This window comes from Ruditapes philippinarum, unplaced genomic scaffold, assembly GCF_026571515.1.
Source record: "Ruditapes philippinarum isolate M1 unplaced genomic scaffold, ASM2657151v2 ctg510_1_1_1_1, whole genome shotgun sequence".
In the NCBI taxonomy this organism is placed as follows: Eukaryota; Metazoa; Mollusca; class Bivalvia; order Venerida; family Veneridae; genus Ruditapes; species Ruditapes philippinarum.
In genome coordinates this window covers 22,437-42,629 of record NW_026852423.1, presented here as the reverse complement: position 1 = coordinate 42,629, position 20,193 = coordinate 22,437, and the positions used below count along the sequence as shown (strand labels likewise).

The 20,193-nt window shown below is 33.1% G+C and overlaps 1 long non-coding RNA gene across 2 annotated transcripts in view; it reads left to right on the top strand.

The window, feature by feature from the left end:
• The first annotated feature begins 5,841 nt into the window (after nt 1-5,841).
• Nucleotides 5,842-20,193, top strand: part of LOC132760049 (uncharacterized) — a 32,924-nt gene continuing 18,572 nt past the window's right edge. The window contains exons 1-2 of one of the 2 annotated variants that reach the window (XR_009629812.1): nt 5,842-5,931; nt 8,838-8,912. This is a non-coding gene — a long non-coding RNA (uncharacterized LOC132760049). Of the gene's footprint in view, nt 5,972-8,837; nt 8,913-20,193 lie in introns of both variants that reach the window. The other variant, XR_009629811.1, reaches the window with a different exon arrangement.

The following is a 20,193-nucleotide window of genomic DNA, read 5'->3' as shown; positions in this document are numbered from 1 at the left end:
TTAAACAAGTTAAAACTCGACCAAAGTTAACAAAATTTACTTACTAATGTCAAATAGAAGTTAATGTTGCTGTTATACGTGCTTTTTTTACTTCAATTTCCCTTTTGATAAACTTTCTTTAAAAAGTTGATAACGTATGTTTCTGTAACGTATGTTTCATTTTTACATTGAATGTGGGTTAAAAAATGACGCAAGACCGTTTAACCCGCCATAATTTGTGGTTAATATATCACAGTTACACACATGTTAATTTTCTTTCTTGTTTGGATTCTTCTTTGAATGGATTGGCTCTTAAACAATGGTAACGTATGTTTCTTTTTAAAATGCTGTTGAAAAGATTTGAATAAAAAATGAAAATTTCCGAAAATAGAATGATATTTGAGAGGCTGCAAGCTTATTTTAACTTATAATTATATATATGCTGTATTATTAAGCATGCAATGATTCAATTATGTAATTTCGGTTTGACTTCTTATTGTTTTAGGTTTGTCACTATTTATTTATATGCATTTGGCGACATTAGATCATCCATTATACCAATGAGATTTTAACAGTCAAATATAATTTTTACCAAAATTCAAAGTGCATATACACACAGCAATGACTAATTGCACATGTTTCGTTTATTCTGGAACTTATTTTTCTGAAACACAATTTCAAAGTTAAAAATTCTAGGTGGCGACAGTAACGTATGTTACATTTTAGGGCATTAATGGTACTTGTAAAAGAAAAATAACAGATAGAAATGTAAAACTGAGAGTGTCCCTATTAGACAAAGTGGCAGCCACCTTTCTAACGACATTCTGACCTCAAGAAAAGCATTCAGATATAAGAGCTACCCAGTGGAACATCAAATGTTGTGTTTTATTGAGAATGAGCGTATAGTCAAAATACGTAGATTATTTTATGGGCGGGATAATAACATCTGTCTTAAAAGTTTATATATATATATATTTCAATGTTGAGATAACTAGATTTGGTTGGTTGTTTTGAGTAAATGAATTTAAGTTTACCCATGCATTCACTTAAATTTTTATATCATATATTTACAGTAAAAACCAATAAATTATGATGTAGTGATGGAAGCCTTAGGATTGAAGTTGATAGATTACCATTTTCTGATTTTTTAGACTATGGCTCCTACCACAGAAGAAAAAGATAAACTGTATAAAGCAAATTTGGGTGAAAAGAAGTTATCTTTTGAAAAAATGATGATGCAGGCTACTTTAAATGTCGCATTGAGGAGCATTATCCCAAATTGGATGGCATTGGTGGTTTTGAACTACTTAGAACACAGGCCAGAAGTAGATGCGACTTATCCCTCATGTACAGACTCAATCAAACCGAGTCTGCAATTCTCTTATAATTTTGTTGTGATTAATGCTTCCGAGGGATCACTTTGTTTCCAGATTTTATACTTCACAACAGCAGGTGTCAAGTGCTGTGTGGCAGCTGTAAAAAGTTGCCCCGTACTTCACTTCAGTGTTGTTATATTTTTCTGGTCCTTCGGGATCATTGATGCCAGCACTATTAAGTGTTGAGAATTGAGTACCGCTCAAGCCGGTGCTAGGGGGCGTGAGGGATGTTGCACGTATTCATTATCCCTCATGTACAGACTCAATCAAACCGACTCTGCAATTCTCTTATAATTTTGTTGTGATTAATGCTTCCGAGGGATCACTTTGTTTCCAGATTTTTGAAGTGATCAGTGTGCCACCAGGCGGCTGTACTGTTAACTTTCTGTCAAATTTCAGTAACCTTGGACAGACAGTGTGTTACATAAGGCCGATTCAGAATGATCTTTCACTTGTGGGTCAAGAATTCTCAGTAAGTTTAAATTAACATAATTATAATGAGGTTCATCCTCTTACAAAGACTGATTTAAAGATTGCGTTGTAAATACCTTACTTAAATTGCTAATTACATATTATTTTAACCATTTAATGGTTAGTATTCCAGTTAAGAACTGATTATCGAGACAATATTATTGTGGATCAATTTTTAACTCGGATTAGTGTCTTTTTTTCAGTTTCTCCAAGTTAACTTTTATTTTATATAGAGGATAAAAAGTTTTTTTCTATGTTTATATATTTAAGTTATGTATAACAGATCTTGCCATCAATAGAGCTGATTGAATTAGTTTTTGGGCCAATATAGTGCCCCCTCTCTACAACAACATCCTTTTGGAGACAATATTTTTGTTTGTTGTACAGAGGGAGTTGCTGAAAGGAGGTAAAATTAAGAACGATCTGAATGTATGGGAGACTTCTGTTCTTATTGTAATAGGGAGGGAATTGTTGTTGAGAGGGACATTCAAGAGAGGAAGTACTATAACTGATTTCTGACTTGGCTTGAGAATGATAAAAAAAATTATGCAACTCTGTTTGTAAGAATCAGTGTTACTGTTACTAAAAATATAAACTTGATTTCCTGTCAGATACTAGTTTTGGAAAACATGGTGATGAGCCCTTTTTTGTTCCATTTTTCGGTCCGGTATTGAGCTGCATTCTCCTAATTGAAAATTACATGTAATTATCCTCCCCAACTATTCAAAAAAAATTCCCCACCCCAAAAATAAAAAAATGATTCCATAGTTTTTCTGAGATGTTTTCTATAGACATGTATTACGGCTATGTTTTATACACAGGATGAAGTGACATCACGTATCAGTGTCGATAAAACACTATGTTTATTCTTAATGAATTCACTTCAATTGTCCAAGATTTTGATAAATTGATGATTAAGACTTGATATACTGTACATATATGTTTACTAGTATTACAATTAAGTAACTCATGTTTACTAAATTATTTGTTCTTTTCTGTCAATCTTAGGTATTACTTATCAAACTATTTTTGTTGTATAAGATTTACCAGTTGTAAGGTCATCAAAAGCATGTTAATGTTAGGATTTCATATTTATTTAATAGAAACTGGGAATTATTAATGTTATGTGCATACATGTATATCTTAGTGTATTGATATGATGAAACTTATAATATTTAAAGAGTTACAGTTATGTCATTATTATTAAAGGGATGAGACTTTCATTTAAAGTTATAAATGATAATACATGTATTGACTGAAAATGTCCTTAAACTTGGATCAAGCAATATAATTAATAAAGTCTCAAAAAATCATATTCTGAATAGAACTAATTCTAATTTTAACATAATTACATGTGCATAGTTTGAAAAGGACAGCTTCTGTCTTATCTATTTTTAATGTAGGGCTCAACTGGGCTCAACCTCCAGGTCTCCTGAGTCAACCCGACAACATACTTTACATAGAGTAGATTGTTACTTGCCCTTGAATAAATTTGTGCACTAAATTAATAGTTGGTGATTTGTGCCACATGAAAACCAACATAGTACAAAAAGTAACTGGGCGCCAGATGAAAACATGAAAATACAATCTACCACAAAGTGGTTCGTTTGTTGCATTTTCATGTTTTCGCCCTGGATGCAAAATACAAATCAGGCTTCATAAAATTTCTAATCATAGAAAAAAGGTTAGTTTTTTATCTGTACAAAAAATAGATATTGTACATGTATTAGCACAGTTATGTTCACTTTAAAATTGACCTGTTATAAATAATGGCACAACCAATAACTGCCTAAGCCCTTTTTAGTAAAAATAATTATTGTATACAATAATATATAAATTGTTATTTTAATTAAGACAATGAGTATGTAAGTTTTTTTTTCTTATTTATTAATTAAGAACTAATTATCTGTTAATTTAAAAATCTAAAAGTATCTGTCACGGTTTAGAACTGTTCACTATTTAGGGGAGAAAATATGTAAGTGGCCAGATAGCTTAATCGCTACAGCTGCGGTACATTATTCTGTGGGTCACAGGTTCGAGTTCTGGTCAAGCTGAAAAGTTTTCTCATCCTGTGACTGCATATAAGCATAAGTTCAATTCACTATGCTCTGTAAACATAAGAAATTCAAGGACACAAATCAATATAGTGGGGAAATATGTTGTGGTTTAGAACTGTTCATTATTAAAGAGAAAATGTGTAGCCGGCCGGATAGCTCAGTTGGTCTTCTGAAAGTCATGGGTTCGAGTCATGGTCAGGCAGTTTCAGTCAGGGTTTAGAAGTGGTTATTCAACTGACACAATTCATGTTTGATTCATTTAACAGATTGCATTAAATTTGAAATGTACAAAGGCAGTATTGCATGATACTTTTAGATCTACAAAGGGCATTTGATACAGTTGATCACACTATACTGCACATGAAGAAGCTCTTTTTCTTCTTCTTCATGAAACTTCAAGCATCTGCCATATGTAATGACATTCTTACATGGTTTAAGTCTTATCTCTGATAGACAGCAGCTGGTGGATGTGGCTGGTACCCATTCTACTACTGCTCTGAGTACCTATGGTGTCCCCCTGATGTTCATTTTAGGTCCTCTTTTATGTCTAATATATGTCAATGACATGTCTGCAACCCTAAGCAATAAGCTTTATTTATATGCACAGGCACGAGTATCAGACCTGGGAAGAAAAAATATGACCAGATTGATAAAAAAAAACTGTGTTCATCTCAAAAGTGTCAAAAACCAAAATAAAATGTAAATAATGACCCCCATTAAAAATATACTTTAAGTTAATTATTCTAAGTATATTTTATAAGGGGGTCATTATTTACATTTTTTTTTTTTTGTTTTTATGAACACAGTTTTTTTTATCAATCTAGTCATATTTTTTCTTCCCAGGTCCGATACTGGTGCCTGTGATTATATGCTGATGACTCAGAAATCCTTGTGTCTGGTAAAATAAATCTGAAGAAATTCTTTCTTATTATATAAGAAATTCTTTCTAATTATAATGAGTCTTATAAGATTGGTTAATTGACTATAAATTGTCTTTGAATCTTGGCAAGACAGAGTCTATTCTTTTTGGTTTAAGTTTCAATTTAAACAGGGCCTAGCCTCCAGGTCACAATTAATGGTACTATTATAAAGTACACATCTTTTGTTAAGTATTTAGGTGCAAACCTGGATCAAATTCTTATGACGTCACTAATTTAGTTGGTGTTAAAACTATTCGCTGTCTTATTTATTCGTAATTGAAATAATAAATAAATAAATATCGCATCTTGATTCAAGACTTGTAAGGGTATATGATTACATTGTAGAATGCACATGCTGATGAAAATGAGAATATAAGTGTAACAGGGTCATTCTTAGCATATTCCCGTTATTAGTAATTTACTACTTCATGCATTAAAAGGACTAATTTTTGTATTTTTTTATATTTTCATCATTTTTGGAACTTGATACTGCGTGTTTTACATTAAGGGTTGTGGTAATATGTATATTCTCTACCTTGTTGTACAATGTTAAAAATTATGGAATATGCTACTATTTTGTATTTCATAACTTGTGACACAATCAGATGTATATGTATCTTTCTGTTATTATATTGTGTATTTGGGCCGATCATAGGCACTTGGTTTCGGGATAAAAAGCCTTTTGAAGGGTTTGTAGAACCCAAATTTGATTGAATGTAACGATTTTTTATCATAGATGTCTCGATTCTAAATTCGACATTTTTCCGATATTACTAAAAAAAACATTTAGTAATATCGGGAAAATGACGAATTTAGAATCGAGAGAGAGAAAAATCGTTACATTCAATCAAATTTGGGTTCTACAAACCCTTCAAAAGGCTTTTTATCCCGAAACCAAGTGCCTATGGGGCCGATGGCCTATAATTACATTACAATAAACTTGAAACTTGATAATTGTTTCTGTACCGTTTGTACGGGTTTTATCGTTATTTTCTGGTCACGTTATCAGTCACGTGATCACTCTATTCTATGATGTCATGGTTGTTTGTGTACACATAAAATTGTACTCGGGCGCGAGATATGTTGGTTGTATTTCTCGATGGTTTTCATCTCTCTTATCCTTGTGAGGTTGTTGACTTATTTATTCAATGTGTACTATCTCAGTAAGGTATAGTGCAATGACTGAATTGATGTATTTATGTATTCCGCGTGTTGTTTAGTTTATTTATTAAAGGGAAATGCCGGTCAGACTGATTCTGTTTTCCAACTTGTGCATGTAACGACACAGTATATAAACGATTTGAACCCCAACCGGATCTTGTGAGAAGATTTTAGTGTCAGCCATATTCTGCCACTTCACTTGTTTATGATATTGGTATTTATATTGATACTGATGGACGTTAGGTTAGTAAATCTATATTTATATTGGAATCCGGGTCAGCTCGGCCCTTAAACGTACTCGGCCCCCGAGTCAGCTCGGCCCTATTCCAACTCGGCACGGGTCAACTCGGCCCACTTTTCAATTAATAATATTTAGGTTTGTGTTATTACTATTTATTGTAATTATTGTAATTATTTATAATACATGGATTGACAGTTTCCGAACTAGCAGCAGACAGGCTTTCTTATCAGTAGAATAGTGAGTAAAGAAAACCGATTGCGTATCTCACTGTATTTCTGACTCGTGGTAGGTTTAACCGTAAATTTGAATACCTTCAGTGTCCAACTAACTCATTCATTCAAATTTGATTAGTGACCACCTGCAATTAATTAGAAGCTTATGATATTAAATGAGCACGTTTATGTTTCTTATTTTTTGAATAGAGCTTTTAATACAAACAAAATGCATCTAAAGAAACACATTTTCATTAGATCTATATTAATTTTATCGAATCTGCAAGACAAATAAATAACTTTTTTTTTCTAAATATACTTTATTTCCGTAGAAGTAGATCTACAATGTATATTATATAATAATTAGATATTTCTCAACAACATGCAAAGCAAAGTTAATACGTTATATACATTTTTGCAAAGTGGGCCGAGTTGGCCCGTGCCGAGTTGACCCGTGCCGAGTTGGTATAGGGCCGAGTTGACTCTTTTCCTTTATATTGTAAGAGAGAAACTTTATTAAACGTCTAAGTTATGCAAAACATAAACGTTAGCACGAATGCTTTAAAATAATCGTAACTCACGAACAGCTTTCATGTGATCAACACTGAACACGAACAAAAATCTGTCTTATTCCAAGGTTGATTTAGTTAAACATTGAATTGTGATATCGAACTACTAAAGTAATCAATAACAAACGATAATTTAGTCATCTGCAAAAAGTAGTGCTGTATCTTGAACATAAATTTAAGAGTTTTACCAAAGAGGTCATTTCCGTAAACTGAACGTTACTTGCTGGTGATTGTGAACCCTACTTGTGAGTTTACGAATTTTATCTGTACCCTGACTTGTGAGTATTTTTAAAGATTTATTGGAGAAAACGTTTACGTTTATTGCGATTTCGTATCAATTATTGCGAGAAAGTATAAATGATTGTAATAGAATTTTAGTATATAAGGTGGGATCTATGGTATTTACCGAGAATTGGTTTAACTGATAATATTGTTAATCATTTGTTTATTAAAATATATAATGTTATGTATATCTTTCTTTCATATCATCATGGAAGAACACAACTGCATATACTGTTCAGTAAAGACTGTATACGAATTTCAATGCCATCATTGACCAAATAATTATTCGCCATCCAGACTGCAACTTGAAAATAAGAATAAATAATGATCAGAATAAAATTTCCTACTTAAAAACTTTCAGCGTCACAGCCAACAACGTAAAAGAAAAAAAGAAGTTTATAACACCAATAGCTGAAACACTGACAATTAAAATTTTAGAAAATTCCCGAATATTCTCCGTTTAAAAAGATGCCAAAATTGTCGACGCCTATGAAAGATATACAAGAATAAAAGTCGTACATGTCAAAAATAGACAGTCAATGAATTTCTGAGAATATAATTTTAACCGTGTTTTAAAAAGCAGAATGAAATCAACAGTAGTTGTAAATCTTTCAACATGTTGAAATAAGTTATCTGCAAAAAATCTTGTAATGATATTTCGAAGTTTATTGATACGTGACGTTATATAATGGTCACGTCAAAACTAACAACAATGCCGTTGAACCAAATGTAAGAAATTTTTAGTACATATGTAATATTTTAACTTTATATCTTTCCAAAGAAAAATGAATGGTAAGTGAAGATGAGGTTTGTTGATTAATCATTCCTATCAAGAAATAATTGACTTTCTGATTCGTATTACCAGCCACTTCATGCTGATATTTTCGTAGACAGTGAAAACATGATGAAGCTCCATTCATATGAAGTTTTAGTTACTTATAGAACTAAAACATGTACCATATGCTCTTGTGACACAATAACTTCATATTCTGCTCAATAAAATTTGGAACATACAACAAAAACACAATAAAAATCATTAAAAGTGACTCGCAAGTAATGGTTCAGTGAAAACACAAGTAGGGTACAGATCATTAAAATTGTTTTAGCAAGACGGGTTCAGTTATCAAAAATGTCGCCTCTGTTATTTACTAAGTTTTATCAAGATTCAAAGATATTTTCACAGGTGTCGGTCCGGTATCATGAGGTTAAGACAATAAAGTAAAGATTCAGATATGAGTTATAGTGACGTAAAACAATTTTAGGCATAAATTTGCTTGTGTAATCGGCGTGTGTTGACATAAACAAAACATGAGGCGAAGAGCACAGCGTTTTATGCGCATATATTTTACGAATAAAGTTATGGATGTATATATAAGCAAAGATAAAGTATTTCTCAATATGATTCAAATATTAACATACCGTAACATATTAAATTCAAGCCGATATTAAATAGTTTAATATGTCATCCCGCCTGATTTTACGTTTAGATGCTGAGATCTTCTCACAAGATCCGGTTGGGGTTCAAATCGTTTATATACTGTGAATGATGTATCATTACATTGTTTACAGAAGTTAAGGAAGCAGTGTTATGTGGAGAGAGAATTATATCTATTATCTATATAAGGGCAGTGGTCCCATAGACCAGTAAGTGTAACCTTATTTTATACTTTGGTTCAGATGAACCTGATAACATATTAATAACCTAGTCCTATTACATAAGATGTTTCCGTTCATACAACGTACACTCCAACGTCTTATCGACTTCTTCATAAGTTCCTTTTGCAAAACGCGCAGCGATTTTGAAGCGCTATATAAACCGTCGTAATTTACTACAAAAACAATATTTTGAGTAAACAGATATACAGACAGTAAATTTAAACATTTTTGCATCAATGTGCAGCAAAAAAATAAATGACTCGCAGGGTGTCCGTTAGACCCTTGAAATGACTCTTTGACCCTTCAAATTTCCAAAAGGCCTGATTTGACCCTCAGGATTTTAACTGGAGGGTCAAATTTTGTTAACATCATGGGATTTGGCCTTGAAGTCAGTAAAACTTAGTCAAAATGACCCTCAGGATTTCATGGCTAGTGAACACCCTGACTCGCCTTCGTATGTAAATAAATCCAATCCAATACAATCTATACCATTTTCACCGCTATATACATTCGGCCATGTTACCTGTATACATGTGGTTAATTAAAATTTCGGTTTACTGTAGACGAAATTAATTTTCCTGCATGTTTGTCTCTTGATAATTGGATTATAGTGCAATGTAGTCGATTTTTTTTTCATTTGTGCGTTTACACAGACATTTAATCATCGTGAAAGGAATATATAACAGAAATGATATATTACTTTGAAATTTGCAAACAAAAGTTATTTATTTGGTTCATATTATTTCCTTGAATTTGTTGGAAGTTTTGCATTTATGGTTTTGCGAGACAATTCTCATTCAATGTTCAATAACTTTAATAGAAATAAGATTTCATTTTCCAAACATCTTAAAATAGAACAGCTTATTGCAGTTCATGCTTTACGTTGTCCACATAAACTTAATTAACCCGTTAAACTGTAAATATATGTACTATATAGTAAAACCTCGCAGATAGGATCGACATTTTTATGTTATCGTGAAAATGTTTATGTTGTCAACATCATGATAGAAAATATGTTAATGAAAACAGAGTCCTTCAAATAGAAAATAAATAAGAAATACCCTGATGAAATTAATGTGCACTGTTTGGCACATAATGTTGATGTTCATCTGTATTTTAAAGACTTCTTGCGCTTTTTTGATCACGTGAAATAAATTTCATTCACGTTAAATAGATTCATTTTTGGGTCTGCATGTGATAACTTAGAGGCAATTAATTTTTAAGAAGAAATACATGAACATTTCGTCTACCTTAACATATAACTTTTTTATTACAAGATAAACATTTAGTAGTTTATGAAAAACTAATAATTTTAGATACCAGGGCTTTTTTTCACAAGTTGGGGAAGCAGCCCAGCCCTTAATTTTGGGGAAAAATTACATGGTATATTTGCAAAAGGGGAAGAAAAAACTTGATGTAAATTCAATATTTGGGGAAAACTGCATGATTTTAAAGAAATTTTCTTTGGGGAAGCAGCCCTATACCGGCCCCTGTAATAGAGGGTAAAAAGGCCCTGGATACTCATTGACATTTTTTTTAGATAATTTATTATTTGTTGAAAATCAGTTATCAAGACCATAATGATTTTATATACTGGTTGAAAAACTGTTTGCAATCATTTATTATTGAATGGTGTACATGTATGTATAAAGTGTCCGCAAAATTACAAATGATGTACAGCGCCTGCTTGTTCTGTTCAATGACGGGGTCCAAAATTATATTCACTATAAAAGACTATGAAGACCACTCTATTTTGCATAAAATCACTTACCTGTGAGAAATATGCATGTATATTGTACTGTTTTCATAAGAAGTATGATTTCAATATCTTTTATCACTAGGTTTTTTTATAGCCCTTTACAATAATATCATGTGCTATTTCCAAGGCTTATTTAAGTCTTTGAGTGGCTGGAATGTCAAGTTTTAGTAGCATACAGTACTGGACACGCGAAACCCGCACAATTCGCGTATTCGCGGCGAACTCTCATGCTTTAAAACGCGAGCGAATTCGCGGCAACTTGAGACAATTGCCGCGAATTCAACTCGCGGCGATTTTGCCGTGAACATTTGCCATGATTCGCGGGGAATAATACATGTTCATTTGTATAATAAATGTAGATCTATTTATAATTGTACTCTGTGAACTTGAAAACAGATTACATGTACAAGTACGAAAATTAATTAGAAGATCTACATGAAGTTGTATCAAGAAAATCTTGTAAGCTAAAATGCCCTTTCAATATTTATCTTTGATGCCAACAGCAAATATAAATAACCACGGCGAAATCAAATAACACCGTTAGAAACTTTCCATGAATGGCGGAATCATGACCTCAAATTCAATGTATAAATGCGACACAGTACAAGTATGCGGCTCCATCGGCAGGTAAATAGTGTACATGTACACGTGTAAAAATATTTTTTAGGGGGGATACATATTGAGTTTAAAGTAGAGATATAAATATAATATATGTGTAAAAAGATATTTAGTTACATAAAAAGATACATAATTGATACGACATTAACTTGTTCATTTCTAAATGTATCCCCATATTGAAAACGTGACATAAGACATAAATTCAAGCATGGTCAAATTACCAATGTGATAAACTAATCCTGCGTAAATATTCCCGTACGACCTGGAAGAGTTATAGTGGATCACCGGGACATTTCGTTCTCTAGGGTGATCATTACTCAATTTATTACACGTCTGTAAAAAATAACACACGCAAGATTTGTCTCCTATAATTTCTGAATGGCGGATATTTGCACCCCTGTTTTAAAAATGTTAAAATATTTAATTGTTAGTTACCGAAAATTATCGCCGATTGTTGAAATTCCATAGCGCTAAAAGACACAAAAACACTCGCGCAAAAAGAAGCATCCATAAATAAAATGAATATAATGTTTCCATTGTTAAAAAATAAATACAAAATTTACACACGAAGTGACCTCTGACAAATGACTGGTCGGCTCTTCTGAAGAATCTGTGAATCTTTGATGTTTACACACCTGTAGTTGTTGCCGAATCATCAAAGAAATGCTGACACTCGATTGCCTTCCACCTCTTTTTTATATATCAGAAAAAAAACTGTCATTTCTTTTTGTCAAGGAATGATTACACATGTTTAATTATTGCTCAAGTAAAAAAAAAATGTTGGATATTGATTGTGTCAATTATTGACATATTATTAATCGTAAGTGCATTTTGATTGTGATATTTTATTTACATTTTTATGATCTTGAAGATATTGTGCAATACTTGTGTCTGCAATCAAAACATTAAGGCATATGAAAGGACCACAGCTTCCAAAAATTTATTTTTTCGGTCAATTTTATGACAGAATTTATGCTACAATTTACAATTTTCAACAATCATAATTAGCGTATAAGACGTAATAATTAGTTACACCTGTGAATCGGTGCTAAATGTCGCTTTGCATTGTTCTAAAAATAGAATATGTGCGAAAGTAAACAATGGATTTTAATTAAATTTGTATTATTATCAAAATAACAATTGGACAATTTGTTATCGTGCGTTCTTTGATGTAGTACCAATTACCTTTTGTAATTTCAATCTCGTTTTATTGTTTACTAATTTTCACCAGCACCTGATTGCTTTGTTTTATTATACAAAATGTATACGCTGTACATGTTCAAATGCTAAATATTTATAAATAAACATGACATTTACAAGATTTTTTTAAAGTTTTAGTAATTAAAGACCACGGGAATGACCAAGTAGTACTTTCTAATACAATTATTGCTGAAGATTCGCCGTAAATTACGGCGATAAATCGCGGCGATTTTTCGTGAACCGCCGTGAAATTCGGCGAACTTGCACGCGGCGATGTTTTACCGCGTAGTGTCCCGTCGCGACATAGACTACACTCGCGGCATAACGCGACTTTTGCGGGTTTCGCGTGGCCAGTACTGTATTTTGTTATTGATAAGGTGATTACACCAACAGACTGAAAATTTGTACTGATCTATTTGTAAATATTTTAGCTGAACTAGTAAACACACAATAGATATCTTTACAGACCAGTCAGCTAAATATGTTGCGTTTTTAAAAATATCATACAAAAAGGCCGACGAAACCGCTTTTGCACCTCCTCATAAGTTAAGTTCTCTGAAACCATTATATTTATAACACCAACGATAATAACATACCCAGTAACTTAATTTCTTTAACACTACATGAAAATAGGTTTGCAAAAAGCACTACTTTTTTATTATTGCCGTTCATGTACAAAATACATTCGTCGAACTGGTAGATCGACATTTTGGATACGCTAACCAATAGTAATTGCTTGTTATAAATAGTCTGTCTAAATATAGCAACAGAAAAACCAAAAACGGCTACCTAAAATAGATTTTACGGTAAGCGTCATCAGTTACTGTAGCTTGCACGATAAACGTCATCAGTTTCTGCAGCGGGCACTTGCAAATAGCATGCGCAGTAGATTTCAATTATGTTAACTTCCGAAATAAACAAATGCAAGCATTTTCTGCACGCTGTATTAGATTACAATGGAATTTTGTGAGCTTCGAGAAGAAAGAGATAAAATCATGTCGGGTCAGAAACAATAATATCTATTGTCTAGGATTATTTTTGTGCGTACACTTGGACGCAAGTGGATAACTTATATGCGTACATAATTATAAAAATTTATGCGTATAGGGACGCAGAATTCTGCGTCCCGTAAAACCCTGTTCACAGATTATTGACCCATCTCCATTAAGGAAGGGTCCTGCTTTAATCATAATGTCTAGTTTTATGACAACAACATATGGTAAAATGACAATTAACAAGTGTAGTGAAATGGCAAATAACAGTGTCTATAATTGAAAGTGTCTCTGTTGTCAGCAGGTGTCCATGCAATTCACGCTAGATTGCTTATCAATGTGTGAACGAGTGGCAAAATATTTATGCCCCCAAAAACGAAGTTTGGGGGGGTATATAGGAGTCACCCTGTGGTCGGTCGGTCGGTCGGTCGGTCCAGACGTCCGTTGCATTTTCCTTGTCCGGAGCATAACTTGAAAACTAATGGTTGGAATTCAATATAACTACATACAATGGTCAAGCACATTGAGAGGAAGTGCAGTGCACAAGAATCATAACTCTATCTTGACTAATTACAGAGTTATTGCCCTTTGTTACTTTTCCTTGTCCGGGGCATAACTTGAAAACTACTGGTTGGAATTCAAAACAACTTCATACAATTGTCAAACACAATAAGGGGAAGTGCAGTGCACAAGAACCATAACTTTATCTAAAGTAATTACAGAGTTATTGCCCTTTGTTGCTTTTCCATTGCTTTTTTTTTTTGACTGTTGCATTTTCCTTGTCCGGAGCATAACTTGAAAACTAATGGTTGGAATTCAATATAACTACATACAATGGTCAAGCACATTGAGAGGAAGTGCAGTGCGTAAGAAAACATAACTCTATCTTGACTAATTACAGAGTTATTGCCCTTTGTTACTTTTCCTTGTCCGTGGCATAACTTGAAAACTACTTCTTGGAATTCAAAACAACTTCATACAATTGTCAAACACAATAAGGGAAAGTGCAGGGCACAAGAACCATAACTCTATCTAAAGTAATTACAGAGTTATTGCCCTTTGTTGCTTTTCAAATGCCTTCTTTTTTTGTCCGAAGCATAACTTGAAGACTAATGGTTGGAATTCAATATAACTACATACAATGGTTAAGCACATTGAGAGGAAGTGCAGTGCATAAGAACCATAACTCTATCTAAAGTAATTACAGAGTTATTTCCCTTTATTACTTTTCCATTGCTTTCTTTTGTCCGGACCATAACTTGAAGACAAATTGTTGGAATTCATTATAACTTCATACAATGGTCCAGCATATTGAGAGGAAGTGCAGTGCACAAGAACCATAACTCCATTTTGACTTATTACAGAGTTACTGCCCTTTGTTTCTTTTCCTTGTCCAGAGCATGACTTTAAAACTACTGGTTGGAATTCAAAACAACTTCATACAATGGTCAAGCACAATAAGGGGAAGTGCAGTGCACAAGAACCATAACTCCATCTTGACTAAGTACAGAGTTATTGCCCTTTGTTACTTTTCCTTTGCTTTCTTTTGTCTGGACCATAACTTGAAGACTTATTGTTGGAATTCATTATAACTTCATACAATGGTCAAGCACATTGAGAGGAAGTGCAGTGCATAAGAACCATAACTCCATCTTGACTAATTACAGAGTTACTGCCCTTTGTTACTTTTCCTTGTCCAGAGCATGACTTGAAAACTACTGGTTGGAATTCAAAACAACTTCATACAATGGTCAAGCACAATAAGGGGAAGTGCAGTGCACAAGAACCATAACTCCATCTTGACTAGTTATAGAGTTATTGCCCTTTGTTACTTTTCCTTGTCCAGAGCATAATTTGAAAACTACTGTTTGGAATTCAGTACAACTTCATACAGTTGTCAAGGACATTCAAAGGAAGTGCAGTGCACAAGAGCCATAAATCCATTTTGACAAAATACAGAGTTACTGCCCTTTGATACTTTTCCTTGTACGGAGCATAACTTAAAACGTACAGGTTGGAATTCAAAACAACTTCATACAATGGTCAAGCACAATAAGAAGAAGTGCAGTGCACAAGAACTATGACTCTATCTTAAGTATTTATAGAGTTATTGCCCTTTGTTCTTTTTCTTTGTCTTTCTGGACTTATTACAGAGTAATTCAATTAAACTTCATCAATGGCCAACCACATTGAAAGGAAATGCAACATACATGAACCACAATTATCTTTAATTGCCCACAACCATAACTCTATGTTTCAATTCTTTTACAAGGTATTCTGTTACTAGTAACATCCTCATTTCCGAAGCAGACTTGTGGGGGTATTAATCACATTTAGTGATAGTTCTAGTTTTGATTTGGGGTAATTTGCTTAAAGCATACTAATGTTTCGTAAAAAGCACAGATAAAAAGATATTCATACTTATCTTTTAGAAGAAATGATACAAAAACTTAAGTATAAATCGTAAAGTAGGATTCAAATTTTTTATTATACATTAAACAAATTACTTAACATTGTACCAACATGTTCCATTAAAATGACCCAGACAAGATTTTTTCCCAAATGAACCAAAAAAATTTTGCGAAAAACAAATCTCCCCGATGTGACCTAATTTTTCTCCATGAATCTACAGGTTGTATACGACAAAATGGCACAAAATTTTAAGTTGCATTTTTTTTTATAACGGAGTCTGTGACCCTTGCATACTTTCTCTGATATTTAGTTAATAATGGCATTTTTTATTAATTAGATTTTTTAATTATATTTATTAATCTTTCAGAGCAACAGATAAGGTGCGTATTTGCGTATTTACGCAATTAATTTTATAAAATACGCAATTGATTTTTTAAGAATGCGTATCAAAACCCATAAATTCAAATAAAATACGCAATTGTCTTAAAAACCCGTGCGTATTGTCATTTTTATCACCGCAAAATTAATCTGTCGTACACTCGTAGTTTTGAACAAATTATATCGATATGCATGATATCCGAATATTCCCGAATCAATGCTAACTAATCAACGGTCTCCGGTCTTCAACGGTCCCCGGTCTCCAAAGACAGACTTTAGCATGAAACCGTCGTTGTCTACTCAGGTTGACGGTCTTTACAGACCAGCAGAGACCGTTGATTTTGCGGAGACCGTCAATAAGTAGGTCCCAGCTGTATCAATAGACGCTTTGAAAAGCAATATGGTGTCGTACAAAGTGAAAATGATTTTAAACAAAACAGTCGCAAATAATAAAAAATCAGTTAGAAAATGAACTTGTTAAAATTATTATGAAATTTAACATGAGCATTTTATATGAAAAATAAAACAATTGAGAAAAGTTCTTGTAAATTGTTAATCCTATTTTCTTTTTAAAACAGTTAAGATATCTAAATTTAATCACGGATTTATATTACATCCGTGATTTAATTTTATTGATATTGAAACCATAAAATTCATATCTTCATAATTGAATACCCAATTGATCTTGAAATCATAGGGTATCGAGTTTTGGAATACCCAATTAAATGGAGCCAATACCCAATTGCAAAGGAAATGATGGAGTAATACCCAATTCACTTTTAAAGCTTATCTGTTGCTCTGATCTTTCATACTTAATCATCATCCATTTAATATTTTTTTTTTATGAAACTAAAGTGTCAAGTTAATATGGCATATCTGTAATTACACTTCTAAAAAAATCAATATCAGCTTTGGTCTACGTGACCTTGTGCAGGTGTTTTGAGGTTGATTTCCCGAAAATCTGTAAATAGCATCTTTGTTACTCAACACATGTAATGACCTAACAAATGATTACTGTTTATGTTAGTTCTCTTTTACCAAGACAATAATTGTCTTTCAAAACGGAATAAGTGGACATGGCTTGAGGCTACGTTCGTAGGGTCAGGTAGGGACATTTTTTCCTCGATATTAAAGAAGGCCCCATAGTAATTTTTGAAAATCATAAGTCAGAAAAATTTTGGTAAACGTCGTTGATCCTCTTATAAGACGGAAAGCAACTTTTGTCTTTAAAATGGAAGAAAAAATCCCTGTCTTATAGTCGGAGAAATACAGAATCTCTTTGTAGTATTCCAATCTTCCGATCATCACATGGCTGAGAGTTCTATTATCTTTCATGCAGTACTAAGGTACGCTTACGTTGTATTCTAATATCATATTAAGTGAATTTTGAACATGGATTATTAAAAGACGCTACTTTCGTCTCTCCTTTTTTGTCTAGGATTTGTAACAGGTTATATAAAACTTGGCTGACAGTTAACTGGAATACTTTTTTGATATTGTAATATATTCACACTTTGAATATGTCTGTGAATAACTTAAAAAAACAAATCGAAAAGCTTGGTGATGCTGTAGAAGATTACCACCATACAGGAAGTCGTTGTTTTTTAGTAACTGACAGTAAAGGAAGGTATTTATCGCGTCATCTTGAACGAAGGGATTACTTGGATATTATTTGGAAGAGTGGAGCGTGAGTTGAAGATGCAGCTTTACTAAGCCGTCTTGAAGTTAAGCTTAAAGATTTAAAAGCTCCATTGGTCTTGCTTTGGCTTGGTACATGTGACTTTACAAAATTAGAACGTAATAAAACAATTAGTCTCAGGAATATCTCTGCCGAAGACGTTTTTTCTAAGATGGTAAAAATGCACACTTCAGTATTACAGTTTAACTCTTCCGCACGTGTACAATTTCTTCAATGTCCGGTATATTCAATGAAAACTTGGAATACTTTGAAAGGTTTCTCTGACTCCGATGATAAAGATCTGGAGGATTTAGTAGCAAAATTTAACGAACTGGTCGACTCATACAATTCCATGTATACGCCTAAATTTTCATTGGATTTAGAAAAAAATACAAAAACGAAAAAAGGATCACGATCTCGATATTATTTTAATTACAACTTGTATATTGATGGCATTCATCCTGGTCCTGAAATTGCACAACTTTGGATCTTAAAAATTCGCAAACTTATCAAAAATCTTCAAGACTAGTATATCCCGTGTAAAAGACAGAAACATGTTTGACTGTGAATGGGGATTGCCTCGCTCACATATCAAACGATGCCTGTTTTGGACTGAATTTTAGACGGTAGAAGAAGATACATATGTACATTCATTATTATTGTCGCCTTTAACGGACTGCGAGATATATAATGAACCTGATTTGAAAATTTTTTTACTGTACACCGCCTGCGCTAAGCAAATCAGAACAGAGGATCTAATGCCATATATGATTTAAAAAAAAAACTGGACGGCCAATCTTCTGTGAACAAAATATGATATAAACAAGATCAAAAAGGAAAGGCGGCGTTCAATGAACGCAACTCCTACACGATCCAGCAACAAGAGCCAGTGGCAAGCCCATGATCCGCCATGTTATTCGTCAGTAGTTTGCACTTGACAGTACCGTCCATGAACAAGCCCAATCAGGCCAAGCCTGCAACATTTTCAATTTTGCCGTGTTGGACTTTCTTTAGGGATTCTTACTTTTTCTTTTGTTTTATTTACATGTATAAAGGACATTGACCCTTGCAGAAATTACTGGTAATTTACCAGGATTTTACTAGGATTTTACTGGGAAATCCCAGGAATATTTACAGGGATAATTCCTAGGAAATGCAAGGAAATCTGAGGAATTTCCAGTTACTGGCTGGCGGTAATTGGAACGACTGAAAACTACTGGTAATAACTAGAAAAAAAATGTGAATCCAGGAATGCCTTAGATTGACTTGTACTGGATATCCTAATTACTGAGAATGACCTGCCCACGGTATTTGGAACATTTTTCTAGTCCATCCCAGGCATTTCAAGGCATTTCAAAGACCTATGATAATACCAGTAACTCCTGGTATTTTTATAATCTTAGGAATGACTGAGAATGACTTGCCCACGGTATTTGGAACATTTTTTCTAGTAATTCCTTGGCATTTCAAAGAACTTGGATATCCCAGACGTTCCTGGTATTTCCATGATCTAAGGAATGGCTGGAATAGCCTAGGATTGCATTGTACTGGAAATTCCTAGCAACTGCCCGTATGACTGGACCACAGCTGAATTACTGTTACTAGGGCCACCAAAGGATCATTATGATTAAAATCAAATAATCAGTTTTGTAGAAGATATCATTACAAGAAATTGCTGACAATACAAGATGCCATTGGACACAGGGCAATCACATTACTTCACATAAGCACATTGTACTGATGTGAACTAAAATGTGCACTTTTAAATCCAGTTAAATGACAAGCAGTTCAACATCAGTCATAAGCAAACTATTAAATTTAATAAAAAGCATGATTGCATATGAAACAAAGTATTTTCCTTACAGTTTAATTGTTTTTGTATTGTTTAGACACACTTCTTTAGATATATCATTGTAGTTACTGGAATGCAATGAGCTTTGGCAATAACACTTGACTTAAGATTCCTTTTTTAAAATAGTGTAACATGTGACACCTCTTTGAATTTAGCACTAAAAGTTAAAACATTATAATACTTGACTAGGTCACTCCTAGATTTTAATTTGCTTTTCATCATTTTCTTAACTGATTGAATGAGGGACATCACTCAAACAGTCTAAGAAATGTCACTGAAACAGTACAAAACATGACGCAAGAAACCTCCAGTATTACATGCAACTCCTACATTTTCTATTGCTGTCTTCTGAAATAAGTAAATCCTTGCTGTAAGATCCA